The 17500-nt window shown below is 44.0% G+C and overlaps 2 protein-coding genes across 2 annotated transcripts in view; both read right to left on the bottom strand.

Moving 5' to 3' along the window:
• lcor (ligand dependent nuclear receptor corepressor) overlaps window positions 1-17500 on the bottom strand; it is a gene marked incomplete at both ends in the record, with an annotated part of 103629 nt that overhangs the window by 51073 nt on the left and 35056 nt on the right. The window lies entirely within an intron of this gene.
• LOC308282154 (uncharacterized protein) overlaps window positions 530-17500 on the bottom strand; it is a 313805-nt gene continuing 296834 nt past the window's right edge. Inside the window, exon 14 of the mRNA XM_080722498.1 lies at window positions 530-569. The gene's annotated coding sequence lies outside the window, so the exon portion shown is untranslated. The remainder of the gene's footprint in view (window positions 570-17500) is intronic.

Below are 17500 nucleotides of genomic sequence, written 5' to 3'. Positions count from 1 at the left end.
TGGAACTGACAGAAGATGAGGGAGAGAGGGGGGGGGGGGGGGGGGGGTCTGGCAGAGGTAGAGAAAACATCAGTCTCTTTAACCACTTAAAACACTATATCATTGCTGTCGGGCAGAAACCTCTTATCTCCATATTCGTATGACTTTTTGTGGGGTTTTTTAACACCCCTTTAACAGCATACTACAGGGTCACACTAATCACATTTGAATGAATTTCAATCTTAAATCTTTGAGTCCAGCACGCCGTCTTCACATACAAATAATTTTATTTGGCTATGTTTCGGTCCTTCAGACCTTCATCAGGCATGATGAAGGTCAAGGACCCCCAAGATGATATGTATTTGGCCACTGACCCCGATCTCAAAATATTTAGTTCCAGGGACCCCCAGAAGCAAAATTTGAGTTAGAAATGTTCGCTTAAAAAATACATACATTCAAAGATTTTCACACATTTTCACAACTTTTCAAAAATAGCAGATCTACAAGCTCGCAGCGCGGCACTCGGTGCCGCGCTGTGAGCTTGTATATCTGCTATTTTTCAATAGATAAAGTTATTAGGGCCCCTCCACCTTGGGCCCCAGTAACTCAGTCCCACTTTCCTACCCCTTGTGACGCCCCTGCGCGCTGCTGTATGGAATGATTATGTTGTCTGGGGGATTAGAGGGTTGGGTGCAAGGTCACAGCACCTGCTAGGCAGACAGTGGCAGTGGGTGTCTGTCTGTCTGCGTTGTGTGTGTGCATGTCATTTAACACACAACTGCAGACATCAGCTGGATAAAGACCGCTCACACACACATATACCATTAACGGTGTAATAACCAGTGTTGGAAAGTAACTAAATACACTTACTCAAGTACTTAAAGGGGAAGACCACCCATTTTCAATATTGAACTATGTCATTAATATACCTAAGAGGAGTTGTGTGGAAATAAAAAAAAAGTTCCCCCTCTTCTGTGTTGCCTAGAACTGGAGGATTGATTTTGGGGTTTGTATTGCAAATTACAACTTGATGACATCACACATTGTACTTTACAATACAAACCCCAAAATCAATCCTCCAGTTCTAGGCAACACAGAAGAGGGGGAACTTTTTTTTTTATTTCCACACAACTCCTCTAAGGTATATTAATGACATAGTTCAATATTGAAAATGGGTGGTCTTCCCCTTTAAGTAGAATTTTGAGGATGTTTTACTCTACTGAAGTATTTCCATTTTTCTGTACTTTTACTTCTACTCCACTACATTTCAGAGGCAAATATTATTTGAAAACTGAAAACTACTTTGCAGATTTCATTATACAAAGAATTTTGAACTTGTGAAATGGGACATTCTGGACAATGAATGATTTTAACTTGTAACAGAGTATTGTCTATATTGCAGTATTGATACTTTTACTCAAGTACAGCACTGCCATTAACAGTGTAACAGCACAACAGGTGAAGCACGTTAGCCCAATTGCCTGCACACGTGTCAGGAGGAAACCTCATATGCGTCCAAAGCTATTACTTTTCAGGATTCAATTTCAAAATTCAATTTACGTAAAGAAATGTAAACTGTGGAGACGAGAGGCTTACATACAGTACGTCCCTCAAAAGAGGCTCCTTTCATTGGTTCAAACATTGTGAGACAAGTGCCCAGCCTCACTCTAAATGGGTTGCAAACTTTAGCCTAATTCCGCCAAATTCCGATTCATTTCAAAGCCGCCACTGAAAGAAACTGTTCTAAGGTCAATTCACGTTCCCCATCTCTGCTCGAATATTATTGCGGCCGAAGGTAGCAGTTTACTATGAGAAATGTCACAGCTTGTCCGTGTCCGTCTGTCTGGACGTGTAGATTTTTACGGTTTATGGGTTTTCCGCTCTGACATCATGCTTTGATGTCACTGTGATGTCACACAAACAGAATCCCATCTATGCCCATATATGGAGTTCCCTGATGTCATCAATATTAAACTCATACAGTGCCAGGCGACTTTTAGGGCGACTTTCTCACTATGGGCTTCCCTGCCAAGCGACTTTGGGCGACTTTTACTTAGAAAAAAAAAAAAAAAAAAAAACATTTTTTTTTTATTTATTTTGGACCCAATTAAATCTAGTAAACATGATTTCAATCGCGATTTTGCATGTTCCACCCCCCATACAACCCCATCTTTCAAACATGGCAGCCATTTTTGTTTACATCTGAAGAAAACATTATGGCTGATAAATCATGAATGCCTGAACGGATTTCCAATCTTTTTTTTTTGTTTGAAAGCTGTGAACAGCCTGCACAAACATGGTGCATGATCTGTGCATGGGCGTGCATGATCTGTGCACTATAAATTACATGGGAGTCTATGGAGGCTTCTGGCACTAGTGCCACTCGAGGGGCATTTTAAATTGGCAGTAAGTGAGCTAATGATGCCCCGTTATCCCCTGTGATGCCAGGGGGAACAAATCCCTTTTATGCCCATATATGGAGATATGGAGATCCTTGTGATGCCAGGGGATCAATTCCCTTTTAAGCTCATATATGGGGATCTCTGATGTCCACATCCCTGGCGCTTTTAGGGCGAGGTCGCTTGTCGCCCTGTAGCGTCTTACTAGTATATATATTATATATACACACACATATACATTTTAAAAAGAAAGTTAAGCAGTAATTATTTGCTTCCTTTTGAGGCAACTGGAGAGCCTGCACGATACATTTTTTTCTCTCCCTCATTGACCTCACTTTAAATTCTTTTCAGGCAGACCTCCGAATACCTCAGACGGCGGATAAAAAGAAATCCTTGGTGCAAACGGAAAGGGGGGGTGTAAAGGAGAGGTAAGAATTTAATAAAAACACTGATTGATGAAGAGCAGGGACCGTATACTTTCACAGGCAAACAATCACGCCCTCCAGAAGACGCACTTTAGTAGAGAGAGGCAGAGGATGCATTTGTAAGGGAGCGGGAATTCGCGGTTCGTTGGGGAAAAAAAGCAAGCAAGGTCTTTGCCATGTTGGAGAGGACCGTCAGTCCGCGCCGCCGGTACTACTGGCCTTGTTCCTTAGTGCACTACACATTCCCCTGAGCTTCAGAGACCAGTGTTGCCATGTCTGCTTGTTATACCTACAGACACCTACAGGAATCTAGGTATATTATTTTTGCAAGTCAAAATGCAACAGAACACAGAGAGAAAACATCTTGCCATGGCTCACTGGAGTGGAGATTTCAGTTTTAACATTTTAATACACGTTTTAAGTACCAGGACAAAGACAGTTATGATTGGTAAAAACAGCATGTCATAAAAGGGTTCGGTCACACCAAACTTTAATTCTGCCTGGCTTCTTTTTTTTTTTCTTTTTTTTTCAGAAATCTGCAAATGGCAGCAAATGTCTCCGTTCCCATTGAAAAGCCTTGGCAAAATCCACCTAGAGTTCAGGTTGGGTGTGACCACACCTTAAACCAGTGGTTGTTGAACATTTTCAAATCAAAGGATGTATTTTGTCCACGGAAATATGTTGTGCCCGAGAACCCCGTGCCAGATTGGGTGTTGGGTATTGTGGGTCAATGCTATTTTCATTTTCAAACATCCAAGCCACATTAGGTTTAAAGTGCTCATGTGGCTTAATATAGTCGCTTTTTTTGGGCATGTTTTCATAGGACTGGTTGCCTTATATCTCACGAAAAACTCTGGCAACGCTGTCAGAGAGAGAGAGAGAGAGAGAGAGAGAGAGAGAGAGAGAGAGAGACACGTGCCAAAACTGTCACCGCTCGCTGCACCGCTGGCTCCCTCCGTACTGTACCCCGCTCTCACCCGTTTATCTTCAAAGTGTCTGGCAACCCGGTGGCCGCTGGCCCCTAGCTCCCCCGGCTCAGCGGGGGGTCTCCGCCACCCAGGACCACCTGCTCAGTACACACGCTGTCACTGTGACCTGACTATGAAATGAAATCCCCTCCTCCTCCTCCTCCTCTCCCTCACCTCCTCCTCCTTTTTCATCCTCGCACCTCGGAAATATTTCAGTCCATATGCATGTTTGAGTCTCGTTAAAAACCCATTATAAGGCCTGAGGCCCCTTTTCTACAAAATGCCTTCTTCTAAAGCACTAGTTCTCACATTTTCATGGTTTAAAAAGGAATAATAAATCAATAAATAGCAGATGTACAAGCTGTGAGGTTGTACGTCTGCAAAAATCTAAATGACAACTGATGTTTTCCCAATTTTAATGGGGTTAAAGCTAAGCTAGAGCCAAACCGATTCCAGATTTATGGTAAATTCTATTTCAATTTAGAAAACATTTGTGTACACATTTTGTTTAAAAATTCAAAACAGCTGATCTACAAGCTCACAATATCCTAAGCCCTAAGTTTATTTCTTTATAACTACCAGCCTGGCCTATAATAATGCATCATCCATGTACATAGATACAGTAGATAGATAGAGAGTTTTATTGCCATCCAACAATACATGAAATGCATAATTGAGGGGCGCCCGCTGTGCCTACCGGTCCAGGCACATACCACCTTAGGCATTGCCACATAGGCATGGATGCCTGGCGGCGGCACCGGTTCAATTCCCAATCCGGACGACCTTTGCTGCGTGTCTCTCCCCCCATTTCCTGTCAGTCTACAACTGTCCTATCCAATAAAAGCCCAAAAACAAATCTTTAAGCATAATTGAACGAAATTCGTTCCACTGGCTTATAATCTCAAACTGCTCCTAGTCGCTCTCTATTCCCTCGTATTTGATGAAGACCACGTGTTTCTCACCGGGGTGTAAAGTTATACAGAGTCAACAATCACATGGCGGATCTCCTTATTAGCATCAAAGTCCTAGCAAAAAGCACAAAGTCTTTGTCCACTTCATTATCTCTCAACAAAAGCGCGCAGCGCTCGGTTCCGTCGTTCCGCCGGTTATTATTGTCAAGTTCTTTGGGGATGCTGGTTTTTAAATCATACAGTTCAGGAAAAAAGCATGAAAAAGGAAAAGGGGAGACGATAATGGAACAACAGTGGAAGGAATGTCTGTGCGTTCGCCGCGCAAATGAGGTATTCGGTATTCTTTGTATTAAATGGGAAAACATCCCGGCTTCGCTCAGACGAACACAAGGTTGACACCTAATCTTGTTAGCGAGGCTACAGCTGGTGCTATACAGCCTAATAGCATGCTGGCTTCCACAACCAGTGTGTGTGTGTGTGTGTGTGTGTGTGTGTGTGTGTGTGTGTGTGTGTGTGTGTGTGTGTGTGTGTGTGTGTGTGTGAGAGATTTCTAGTACAGTGCATTTAGGCTCTCAATCTGTTCTGGATCAGGGCGCAGGTCGTGTTGAGTGGTCAGATGGGTGGGCCACGTGCATTTTTAGCATGTTCAAATTTAATGATCTATAAAGTGTGTGTGTTCCATTGACTTGGATCAATGGAACTGACGTAGTATACTTTATGTTCCTTTTCATCTGTATCACAATGACAATGTTTTGTGCCAGGGACCCTCCGAAGAGAAGATTTGCGTTAAATGCAAAAATATTAAAACACTTTCAAAGATTAAAAACAGATTTATAAGCTTGGAGCACACAAAGTAGATCTGCTATTTCTGAATTGCCAACATATAAATGGATGAAGTGGTTAAAATGATTGTGATGCTGTATTGCCTGCTTTTGCTGGAGAAACCCTGGGGGTCCCTGGACCCCACTTTGAGGACTCCTGGGAGTCCCCGGACACCACTTTGAGAACCACTGCAATAAACACTTCTGCTCCAGATCATGCAAGTCCTACCACCACATTTGACAGGAACTTTTCTTCTTTCAAAGTCTATCCCACTCAACAGAACACAACACGGCCACACTCTCACTATTTACGTCATTTAACCATACATTTTGGTCCTGGTTACCAAGTCACAGAACTCAGTGTGCGAGCTTGTATATCTGATTTGTAAATACTTTGAAAAATCTTGGAATTGCTTTTTAATTGATGAAAAGTTTTTTTTTATTTAAACTTTTTGTAATCTTTTGAAATAATAATTATAAAAATTTGACGTCTGAAACGAAGAAAAAAATTATATTTACTTGCGACCGATACAAATGTGTCCGTGACCCAAACCTGGGTCCTGACCCGCTGTTTGGGAAACAGCGCTGAGGACACTGAGGTCGTAACTAACTGAAGACCCCTGCAGGCACACAGGAAGACCAGAGCTGCTGTAAACAACCCCAGATGACGTAAGACAGCAACCTGTTGCTCCATGATGGCATGTTGACTATGTTCAGGTATGGTATGTCTAGACCATCGATCAAATGGGGAAACTCCAACACCAAGGGTGAAACTTCATCTGTCAGTGAATGTCAGTCAATGACCGTGACACAGTGATAGGGAACAAGTCATCAGCTCATGGGACAACATGCAGAAGAAGTCTTGTTACGATGATGTAGTGTAATGAACTGATGGTGTAAAGGTTTCTGGACATGGCTGTCTTTACAGTTGGAGCAGAGACCGTATCGCTGCTGTCGGGAGGAAACCTTGTATTGTCCAAAACCGTTCATTTTGTATTTATCATTTTAAAATGATTTAAACTAGTGAAAATAGCAGAGTGTGCTTGTAGATCTGCTATTTTCAAAAGTTTTGTGCGACAGCCTTGTATGGTGAAGCAGGGCTTTACTTTATGAAAAAAAAACATACAAATTTGAAACTTCGATACACGAGGTTTGTGCTGGACAGTGACATCTAACTTGGAGATACGAGATTTCTGCTAGTGATATCTACCTCTTTGTGTCTATTTGTCTGTCTGTGTGTCAAGTCCAGCGCTGCTTCACAGATTGGCGGAGCTTTGTGTCACGTTTTTTTTTTGTACCGCCTCGCCAACGCAAATCGTAAAGGGGCGGCATGTGCAAAAAATGTGACTCCAAACATGTCTGACACAATGTCTATACATCAGGTAAAGAGGTGAAGGAGTATAGGCTATTGTTGCACAACCGGGTTGGCATGTAAGTATTCCCCACTTGCGGCACTCCCGACTTGCGTGGCGCCCGTGCAGCCCTGTAAATGAACCATGTGCACACACATACACACCCTCTTCTTTCACCTCTTAGAGAGAGCCTGGGCCGTGATTCACTGAGCAAATGCAGACACACCCCCCTCCATCTCCATGCAGATGTGCCACTGAATGCTTCAGTGCACACACACACACACACACACACACACACACACACACACACACACACACACACACACACACACACACACACACACACACACACACACACACACACACACACACACACACACACACACACACACACACACACACACACACACACACACACACACACGCTCGCTCGCAGCCACACACACACACACACACACACACACACTCGCTCGCTCGCAGCCACACACACACACACACACACACACACACACACACACACACACACACACACACACACACACACACACACACACACACACACACACAGGGGCGTCACAAGGGGGGGGGGGGGGGGAGTGGGACTGAGTTCCTTGGGCCCAAGGTGGAGTGGCCTTAATCATTTTATACTTTAGCTATTGAAAAATAGCAGATATACAAGCTCACAGCACGGCACTGCCGCGCTGCGAGCTTGTAGATCTGCTATTTTTGAAAAGTCGTGAGAATGTGTGCCAACATTTGTAACTCAAATGTTGCTTCTGGGGGTGTCCTTGGAACTAAATATTTGTGGCCAAATACATATCATTTTGGGGGTCCTTCACGAAAAGGTTTGAGCACCACTGACATAGAAACGTAGGTTTTTCAAAAAACCTCAGAAGGATTAGATGCGTTCTCAGTCTAGGTGGGTTAAACCCCCTCCCGCTATGAAGAACATTCATGGGGGGCCCACAGTGAATCCTTGTACCGGGGCCCAGAATTTGGTGCGACACCCCTGCACACATTCGCTGCTCACTCGCTCGCTCGCGCACACACACACACACACACACACACACACACACACACACACACACACACACACATACACACATACACACGCATACACATGCAAGCGTGCACGCAAACAAACACATGTGCTGCAGCATCAAACACAAGAATTGTTTGGCTTTCCTGCGGTGTGTGAGCAGAGCAGCAGAGTGTGGGAGCTTTGCAAGGAGACCAGGGTTAAACAATCTGGTTTGGCCCTCACTTGACCTACATTTCACCAGAATTATAAGTGGGTCTGACCGGAGGCATGGTGGGACGGAGAGGGACCAGGAGCAAGAACCAGAGGGTCTGAAGGAGAGAGAGAGGGAAAAGAGACATAGGGAACGACGAGAGAGACGCTAAGTAAAAGGAAGGGCCTGCCAGAAAATCGAAGACGGGGAGAGAGAGAGAGAGAGAGAGAGAGAGATGGAGAACTTGCAGTGACATCATGCTTAGCGAACAGCTGCGCTACTCGAGAGCAGAAAATCCAATTTGTGCAGGCAGGACCTCGGCCACCTAACACCGGGGGCTTTTCAGGCTCAACAAACATCCCCCCCACGCACGCACGCACACACACACACACACACACACACACACACACACACACACACACGCACGCACGCACGCACGCACGCACGCACGCACGCACGCACGCACGCACGCACGCACGCACGCACGCACGCACGCACGCACGCACGCGCAGAGCAGTGGGAGGATGGATGCGTACGTACACACACATCAACGCATATACATTAGCATATGGCTGCGTGTTTCAACCCACGAGGAGAAGCCCAATTTATGCTTCGAAAACAGCCAGACCTACAAGCTTGTAGGTCGGGGGCTATTTTTCGAGAGCGCTACCTACGCCGACGTGCCGCGGAAAGCTATACGTCGAGCTTAACCATTTCAGCTTCAGGAGGGAGGTGGGGGGGTGAGGGGGTGGGGGGGTATGGTATGTTTTTTTAAGCTTTTAATGCCAGTGATTAGTGCCAGAGGCAAGGTTTGACTGCACCACTAAGCACCAAATAGATGTGGTTTTACCACAAAGCTGACGGACAGATGTGGAACATCCTAACGTCCGTCCACAGTTATTTATAGAAGGAGAGAGAGGGGCCTCTTCTGGATGAAATATCGACCGACTCGTTTTTCTTTTCTTTATTTTTTCCTTTTGTATGTCCACATTTTCTTTTTTTTTTTAACTGACCTTTCATTGATTACCTTATTCTTCGATGTATTTATTCTGATGCCCCTGAACCACTTTGGAAGAGAATCAGAAAGAAAGTAGGCTACTACTGTATAGAAATCATCATGGTATTCTTGGATATTTTTTTAAGAATCACCTAAAAAAAATGCAAAAATGCATGTTGAGCATTTGGGGAATGTCATTGAGAGTCTCGTCCAGGAGTGAAATGTGTACATGCTGTTTAGTTTTCTCTGAGATGCATTGTACATTGTTGTGTTTTGTTTCTTATCATTTGAAGTTTTCTCGCCATTTTTATTTTTGTTGTATGTATGTGAGTATGTGAGTTATTTTAAGTATGTGAGTTCTCTCTGTGAAAAGTGCTATACAAATAACATTTACTGACTTACTTACTATTATTTTATATCACCATTATATTATCAACTTAGGGCTAATCCTCTCTCCCCCCCAAAATAATTAGATTTGACTATGTGTCATTTTGGCTGGCGGGGGGGGGGGGGGGGGGGGGGGGGGCGGAGGAGCTGTGAATTCCTCTGTCGACCTCCTCCCTCCGTCTCTGACCCCCAGAGGGCACGTGAACAAATTCTTCAGCAGATTTAAGAGTCGGATGAGAGGGGAAGGGAGGGGGGCCGACGACAAGGGAAAAACACAAAAGGCTTATGTGGTCAATGTAATGAGACTTAAGTTGCTGCTGCGCGTACAGTAGATGTGTGTGTGTGTGAGCGTGTGTGTGAGCGTGTAGGTGTGTGTGGATATCGTTCGCTGTCGAGTGGAAACCTCATTACTTTTCAGGATTCAAATTCAAGAATGGCAAAAGTAGCTCAAAATGCTTGGCACCGTGTTTCGAACTTGCGGATGCTTTTGTGTGACGCTGTAGTTAGTGAAGCATGATCAAGTAGGGTGTTAATAAAAAAATAAAAATGTATTTAAAAAAGTTAGTATAATATGGAGATAAGAGGTTTCTGCCCGACAGCAACGATATGTGCGTGGGAGGGGTGTGTGGGAGTGTGTGTGCATGTGTGTGCGTGAGTGAGTGAGTGCGTGGGTGTGCGCAGGGAAAAGTTAAAGGAACTGCAACATGTCTTGTGGTACAATGGCTCCTCCTGTCACCTCTCTCTCTCCTGTGTGTGTGTGTGTGTGTGTGCGTGTGCGTGTGCGTGTGCGTGTGTGTGTGTGTGTGTGTGTGTGTGTGTGTGTGTTCTTCCCCCTCCTCTGTAACAGACTGGTATAATAATAGACAATAGGCAATCACACCTAGCTAATAGAAAAGCCCACGCCTACAGTATAGCTGCATACAGCAGCTATATGCAGAGGAGGCAGACCAAGTCAAGATGGAAAGTAACAAAGTCAAAATTGCGCTGCGAGGCGTTGTGAGCTTGTAGATCGGCTATTTTTCGGCAAAAGAGGTTTGGTGTATTGGTGAAAAAGCAGACTAAGTACAGAGTGAAAGGTCAAGTTAATTGGGTAATGACGGCTCAAGTGGTTAAATATCTGAAAAATTGACACGAATCCAAAATACACTGACGATTGTGCTGTCAAATGATGAAACAATATGGAATCTATGAAAAGGTTGTGGGGGTCCCTGCTTCATCTCTCTCTAAACTAAGGGGTCCTTGGCCTGAAAACATTGAAGACCCCTGATACAGAGTATGTTTTTAATGATGTGGTATCTCGCTACTTTCACTTAAAGTGAGACATCGGAGTGCCGCTTCCACCATGCACTGGCGTCTCCGCTCTGCCTTGAAATCCTCCCTCCTCCTCCTGCTTTATTCATTCAACCTTCCATCTCTCCTTTTGTTGATTTGATGTCTTTGTCATTCCTCCAGTGAGGTGTGGGGGGGGGGGGGGGGGGGGGGGGGATATCGCTGCTGTCGGGCACAATGAAGCCTCGTATCTCCATGGATATTACATAGATATTTTTGTTTTTCATAAATGAATGCCCTGTTTTAAAAAAAAAATACTTTGTCATATAACATTGCTACGGAACCCGTGATTGGCCACTAGAAAAAAAAAAGAAAAAAAAAACAATGCTACATTGTCATTCAAAAGTGGGGAAAATAGTGTGCCACGTTGTGAGTCTCTAGATCGGCTAGTTTCACAATTATCTTTGAAACATTTTGACAAAAATATTATGCGATGACCTTGTGTGTCCATTTTTTTTTTGCGCTTTTCATGAATTATTTCTCCTAATAATGATTATGCCCCAAAATAGAGCCACCAGGTTCAAAGGAGGTTAAGTCTGTCTGTCCAGCACTGTTGCTTTTCAGGATTCAAATAAAGAAATAGCAACAGCAGCAGATCTACAAGCTCTCGTGGATCTGCTACTTTTGATGCTCTTTGTGACGCTGTGTTGTGATCAAGTAGGGCGTTGAATTAAGAAAAAACACAACAAGTTAAAATATGGAGATAAAGGGTTTTTGCCCGACAGTGATGACAACAGACAGGTTCTTTTTGTTTCTTCATTTCCTTAAATAAAAGATAAGGTTTTTGGACATACAAGGTTTTTATCCAGACAGCACAGCGGCGGCGGGGATATGCTTTCTCTATAGACGACTTGATGGAGCAAAATATAACAGGGAGAGGTGTGGGGGAGGGGGAGGGGGGGGCATGGAGAAAGCTCACCCACCGACAATACACCTGCTAACACACCATGGAGACAAAGGCCACACACACACACACACACACACACACACACACACACGCACGCACACGCACGCATTTGTATTACGACTACACTTGTGAGGACATCAGTGTTATTTGAACATGTTTGACCAGAGCCGAAAATAATATCCAACCCTTTAGTCTCTAAACCTAACCTCTAAATGCCTAATCCTCCTTCACCCTAAACCCAACCTGAATCTCTTCCTAATCTAATAATCTTGGCTCTTAAACACTCTATCTTTTTAACCATAAAACAACCATTTATCATGAAATGGTCCTCAAAATGTCAAATTCTAGCATACTTGTGTGGACAATTGGTACTCAAATGGCACACGCACGCACGCACGCACACGCACACACACACACACACGCACACACGCGCACTCTAGCATCAATGACAGCTTGCCATAGTGGTTTACTTTTAGGGTCCATTTCACATGGTGGCTCTACTACAGTATGAGCTCTATAAGCTAAGAATGAGGCTACAGTCATAGCAGATTTTGGTTTTAAATGCACATAGATTTAATGGTGCTCCCCTCTCCTCTCCACAACCAGGAGCCAAGAGGAAAATTACCCTGCGCTCAACCCCCACCTCTGTTTCCATCTTTATAAACACACAGGGAAGCCTTTTACTGTGGCCACATGCTGGTTGACTGACTGGCTGGCTGGCTGGCTGGCTGGCTGGCTGACTGACTGACTGACTGACTGACTGACTGACTGACTGACTGGCTGACTGACTGGCTGACTGACTGGCTGACTGACTGACTGCTGTTTTTGCCTGCATTGTTTTTGTCCAGCAGAAACCTCATATCTCTATTTCTACTTTTTACATGTTTTCATAAATTAATGCCCAACAACATCATCATACAAGAGCATCTCACAAAACAAAGGTTGTGAAAAGTTAGCAACAAGCTGACGAGCCGCGATGGGACTATTTTCAGGCTAGTTTGACTATTTGATATATTTTTTTAAATGGCAACACAGTGTATAGTATGGATTGATGTACAGTACATGTACTATATTATGTGAGTGTGTAAACATATGCATGGGCTGTGTACAGTGAATGTGCAGTGGGTCATACTCATACTGTGTGTGCACCGTCAAGGAACATAATGCATTCGATAAGCAACACTGCAACTCGTCCCAAAACAAATAAGATGCATTGAAATGCTGTTTCTAAACGTCATACAATTAAAAAAAAAAAAGAGTTGTACTGAACTGACACAAAGACAGAGATGGATGGATGGATGGACGGACAGACAGACAGACAGACAGACAGACTGACTGACTGAAAGACGGATGGACGAATACAAAGACTTAAAAGTCCCAAAAATGTTTAACCCATTTAGAACGGGTACACATTTTGTGTATCATTATTTTATGCTTTAACTATTGAAAAATAGCAGATATACAAGCTCACAGCGCGGCACCGAGTGCCGCGCTGCAAGCTCGTAGATCTGCTATTTTTGAAAAGTCGTGAACATTCGAATTTTGACCCGATTCTATAAGTGTCTTTTGAATCCTTCTAATTCTAGGCCTAAATGGGTTAACAGCGTCTAACCAGAGCAGATTCTCATGTCTTATGCCAGCGCTACAAAATACATTTGCAAAACCCACAGTAAGATCTCGAGAGTTCATTTACAGTTTCCAAAAATATGTGTGCCACAGTACATCAAACAAAGGCCGTTGACCTGCAACAGTGGCAAATAGGGCAGAGGAAGTCACTAGTACACAACACCAAAGATTGCCAGCATTTTGGCTGATGGCTATGATCATCTCTCATCCTGATTATGAGGAGACGTGACGCCATATACAGTAGATATACTGTACAGCCGGGCAGGGGCGCCCGCTGGACTGATGGTCAAGGCGCATACCACATACTAGGCTATGATGCCTGCTGGCATCGCCGGTTCAATTCCCGATCCGGACGACACGTGTCATTCCCCATATCTCCCCCCATTTCCTGTCAGTCTACTATCCTATCAATTAAAGGCATAAAAAGCCCAAAAACAAATCTTTAAAAAAAAGATATACTGTACAGCCCTTGTGTACTGTACTGTACTGTACTGTACTGTACTGTACTGTACTGTACTGTACTGTACTGTACGTGCCAGGCCTGGGGGAAATTCCCTTTCACTTCCACCAAAACAAAATGATCAAATTCTAAACTGCCATTCACTGTATTCATCCTAGTGATGATACAGCCTGTTATCTCAAGAGGCTGAGGACAGTTAATAGCAGGAGAGAATGCACCTGCTCAACACAACGCTGCCTGCAACTATCCTTGACTCTTTTTTTTTACATGAATCTAATAATGGAGAAGTATCTCTTTTGATATTTCTTTAGATCTATTATATAAACGAATCGATTAACCACTTATTCTATACTTCATCACACAACACAGAAATAGTGAAAATAGAAGGTCTACATGTACTGTACAAGCTCACAAAGTGCAGTGAGCGTCGAGATAGGCAGTGCAACTACTTTTGAAATCAAATTGTCAAAACCGATGGACTGTGCCATAATGATGACATAGTCCACAAGTATTGGTGGTTGTATCATTGATAATTGTATTTAAAATATGGATTATCGATTATGTGTTAGTTTTTTTTTAGGTGAAAGTGAAACCAATTCATGCTGTGTGTCCGGAGGTCAGTCGGAGGTCAAGGGGAGGATGACACAACTCTGTCATTCTCTTCTCCACGTTTCACCCACATTTATAGCCAGCCAAAGGTGGGCATAGTTAAACATTCACATGTGCACGTGTGCATGCACGCGCGCACACACACATGCAGCTTGTCAGCATGTATATCGGCTATTTTCTGCATATAGGTTTGGTGTATACGGTTAAAGGTCTGAAAATACACAGCAATCTACACACAATATGAAATCTATGAAAACTTTTAGTTATAATGGGTTAGAGCCCAACTACATTTCTGATCTTCTACCATCTATCTATAAATGCGAGAAGTCTCTGCGTGTCTGTCTGTCTGTCTGTCTGCGTGTATGTAATCCGCGTATCTCGAGAACCGTTCGTCCCACCGGCTTCAGATTCGGCACGCACGTTCTCCGCCGCGGCGCGGAGTGCAGTGCCCGGCCTCGACCCGACCCGACGCGCGTTTTTTCCAAAACGGCGCAAAACGTTCGGAATCTCCTTATGCGGAGCTGATTGTTGACATCAGGCTGTTCCTGAGGAAATCGGCACAATCGCTGACTCATTGTGACATCACTTCATAAAAGGCTCTGACATCACGTACGCCACATGAGTCAACAAAAAATCTCGGTGAATGTGTATGTATGTATGTGAATCTCGAGAACCGTTCTTCCACCGGCACGCGCGTTCTCCAGATATGGGCATAAAATGAATCCCCGAATGGGGAGCTGATGTCTGACATCAGAGTTTTCCGCAACCGGTACTGTGTGTGCAGAGATCTCCATATATGGGCATAAGGGGACAAAGGCAAACAGATGGTCAAATCGGGTCCTATGACAACAGGTATATTGGGGTTTGCATTAAAGGGTGGGGACAAAGGCTAACAGATGGTCAAAACGGGTCCTATGACAACAGGTATATTGGGGTTTGCATTAAAGGGTGGGGCATTCATGGGGTCCGCTCCAAAAAAGAAAATAAAAGAGACAAAGACAAACATAAGACAAGCGACAAAGCGTGGGACTGGGAGGATGACTTGAATGATGCAGATTTAAGCAGGCTGTGTATTCTGCTTAAAGAAGAAACAAACAAAAAGCGACAGAGATCTCATATATGGGCATAAAATGGACGCAGATAAACAGATATCTCCATATACGGGCATAAAGGGACACAGACAGACAGATACAGAGATCTCCATTGACAACAGGTATATTGGGGTTTGCATTAAAGGGTGGGGACAAAGGCTAACAGATGGTCAAAACGGGTCCTATGACAACAGGTATATTGGGGTTTGCATTAAAGGGTGGGGCATTCATGGGGTTCGCTCCAAAAAAGAAAATAAAAGAGACAAAGACAAACATAAGACAAGCGACAAAGCGTGGGACTGGGAGGATGACTTGAATGATGCAGATTTAAGCAGGCTGTGTATTCTGCTTAAAGAAGAAACAAACAAAAAGCGACAGAGATCTCATATATGGGCATAAAATGGACGCAGATAAACAGATATCTCCATATACGGGCATAAAGGGACACAGACAGACAGATACAGAGATCTCCATATATGGGCATAAAATGGACGCAAATAGACAGATATCTCCATATATGGGCATCTTGAATGATGCAGATTTAAGCAGGCTGTGTATTCTGCTTAAAGAAGAAACAAACAAAAAGTGACAGAGATCTCATATATGGGCATAAAATGGACGCAGATAAACAGATATCTCCATATACGGGCATAAAGGGACACAGACAGACAGATACAGAGCTCTCCATATATGGGCATAAAATGGACGCAAATAGACAGATATCTCCATATATGGGCATATGGGCATAAAATGGACCCAGAACTATATCTGCAGTGATCTCCATATATGGACATAAAATGGACACAGGCAAACAGATGGTCAAAACGGGTCCTATGACAACAGGTATAATGGGGTTTGCATTAAAGGGCGGGGCATTCATTCCCTATTTACATCGTTCCCGAGTTGGCCAGGTCGCCGACTAGACGCTGGGCCGCCCGAAGGGCGGCCCAGCTTCTAGTATCATTAATGAACCATCTCTCAGGTCATCTGTGAAGTGGGAAAGGCCTGCTTTCTGTCCCTACAACCCAGAATAAACGTTGGTTTTATTGGGGGAAGCAGCATTTAGTTTTGATGCACCAAATTATCTGGAACAAACCCCCAGAAGGTCTGCTGCCAATCCTATTTCTTTTAAAACACAACTAAAGACCTCTCTGTTTGCCGCTGCCTTTAATGGAGTTATTCTTTTGTTCTTTTTTCTCTTTCCTCTTTGCTTTCCTCCTCTGTACTGTAACTGTACCTATTATTTTGTTTGTTTTGAGCATCTTAATGTAATAATGTAGTTTCATAATTGTATTATTGTGTTTCCTTTGCTTGATCCTCAGTGTAAAGCACACTGCATTGAATGCCTTGCCTTGCATCAAATGAACCCGTTTGAGTTCATTTGGTTCCATTAGTAGTACACTATCAGAGTTACAGAAAAGGGTCCATTTAGAGGAACCCACAGAGTCCCTGGAATCCACACTGAGAACCACTGCCTTAGATAATAATATGTAATCGGTGTCCCTGCTCCATCTCTCTCTCAGCCGAGGGGTCCTTGGCCTGAGAAGCCTTGAAGACCCCTGCCTTACAGAGCGGTGGCGACTGAGTCATACGTCTATAGCGAGACGGACCTCCTGGGGGTCAGTTGTGCCGCCGTGCAGGAAGCGTCATGTTCCTGTGCTGCTGGTCCTTTGTGCAGGCTGTGTGTTGTCCTGGCAATGAATCAGCAGCGACAGTATAGCAGACATGGGTTGCATTTGTAGTCCTGAACGGCCATGTTGAGGACCAACACAGGTGTTTCAATGTGTCTGATTGGCACAGGACTAATGTTCTAGCCAATCAGAACACCTGCGTTGGTCCTCAACATGGCCGCTGTAGGACTACAAATGCAACCCATGAATACAACAGTGCTTCTCAAAGTTATTGCGACCTTCGGTCGCAGTTTACTATGAGAAACGTCACAGCTTGTCCGCGTCCGTCCGTCTGTGTAGACGTGTACACATTTGTACGGTCTATGGGTTTACAGCT

The sequence above is a fragment of the Nannobrachium achirus genome, assembly GCF_963921795.1.
Source record: "Nannobrachium achirus genome assembly, chromosome: 3".
NCBI classification, from domain to species: Eukaryota; Metazoa; Chordata; class Actinopteri; order Myctophiformes; family Myctophidae; genus Nannobrachium; species Nannobrachium achirus.
The sequence above is the reverse complement of the archived record's forward strand: the minus strand, read 5'-3'. Positions and strand labels throughout refer to the sequence as shown.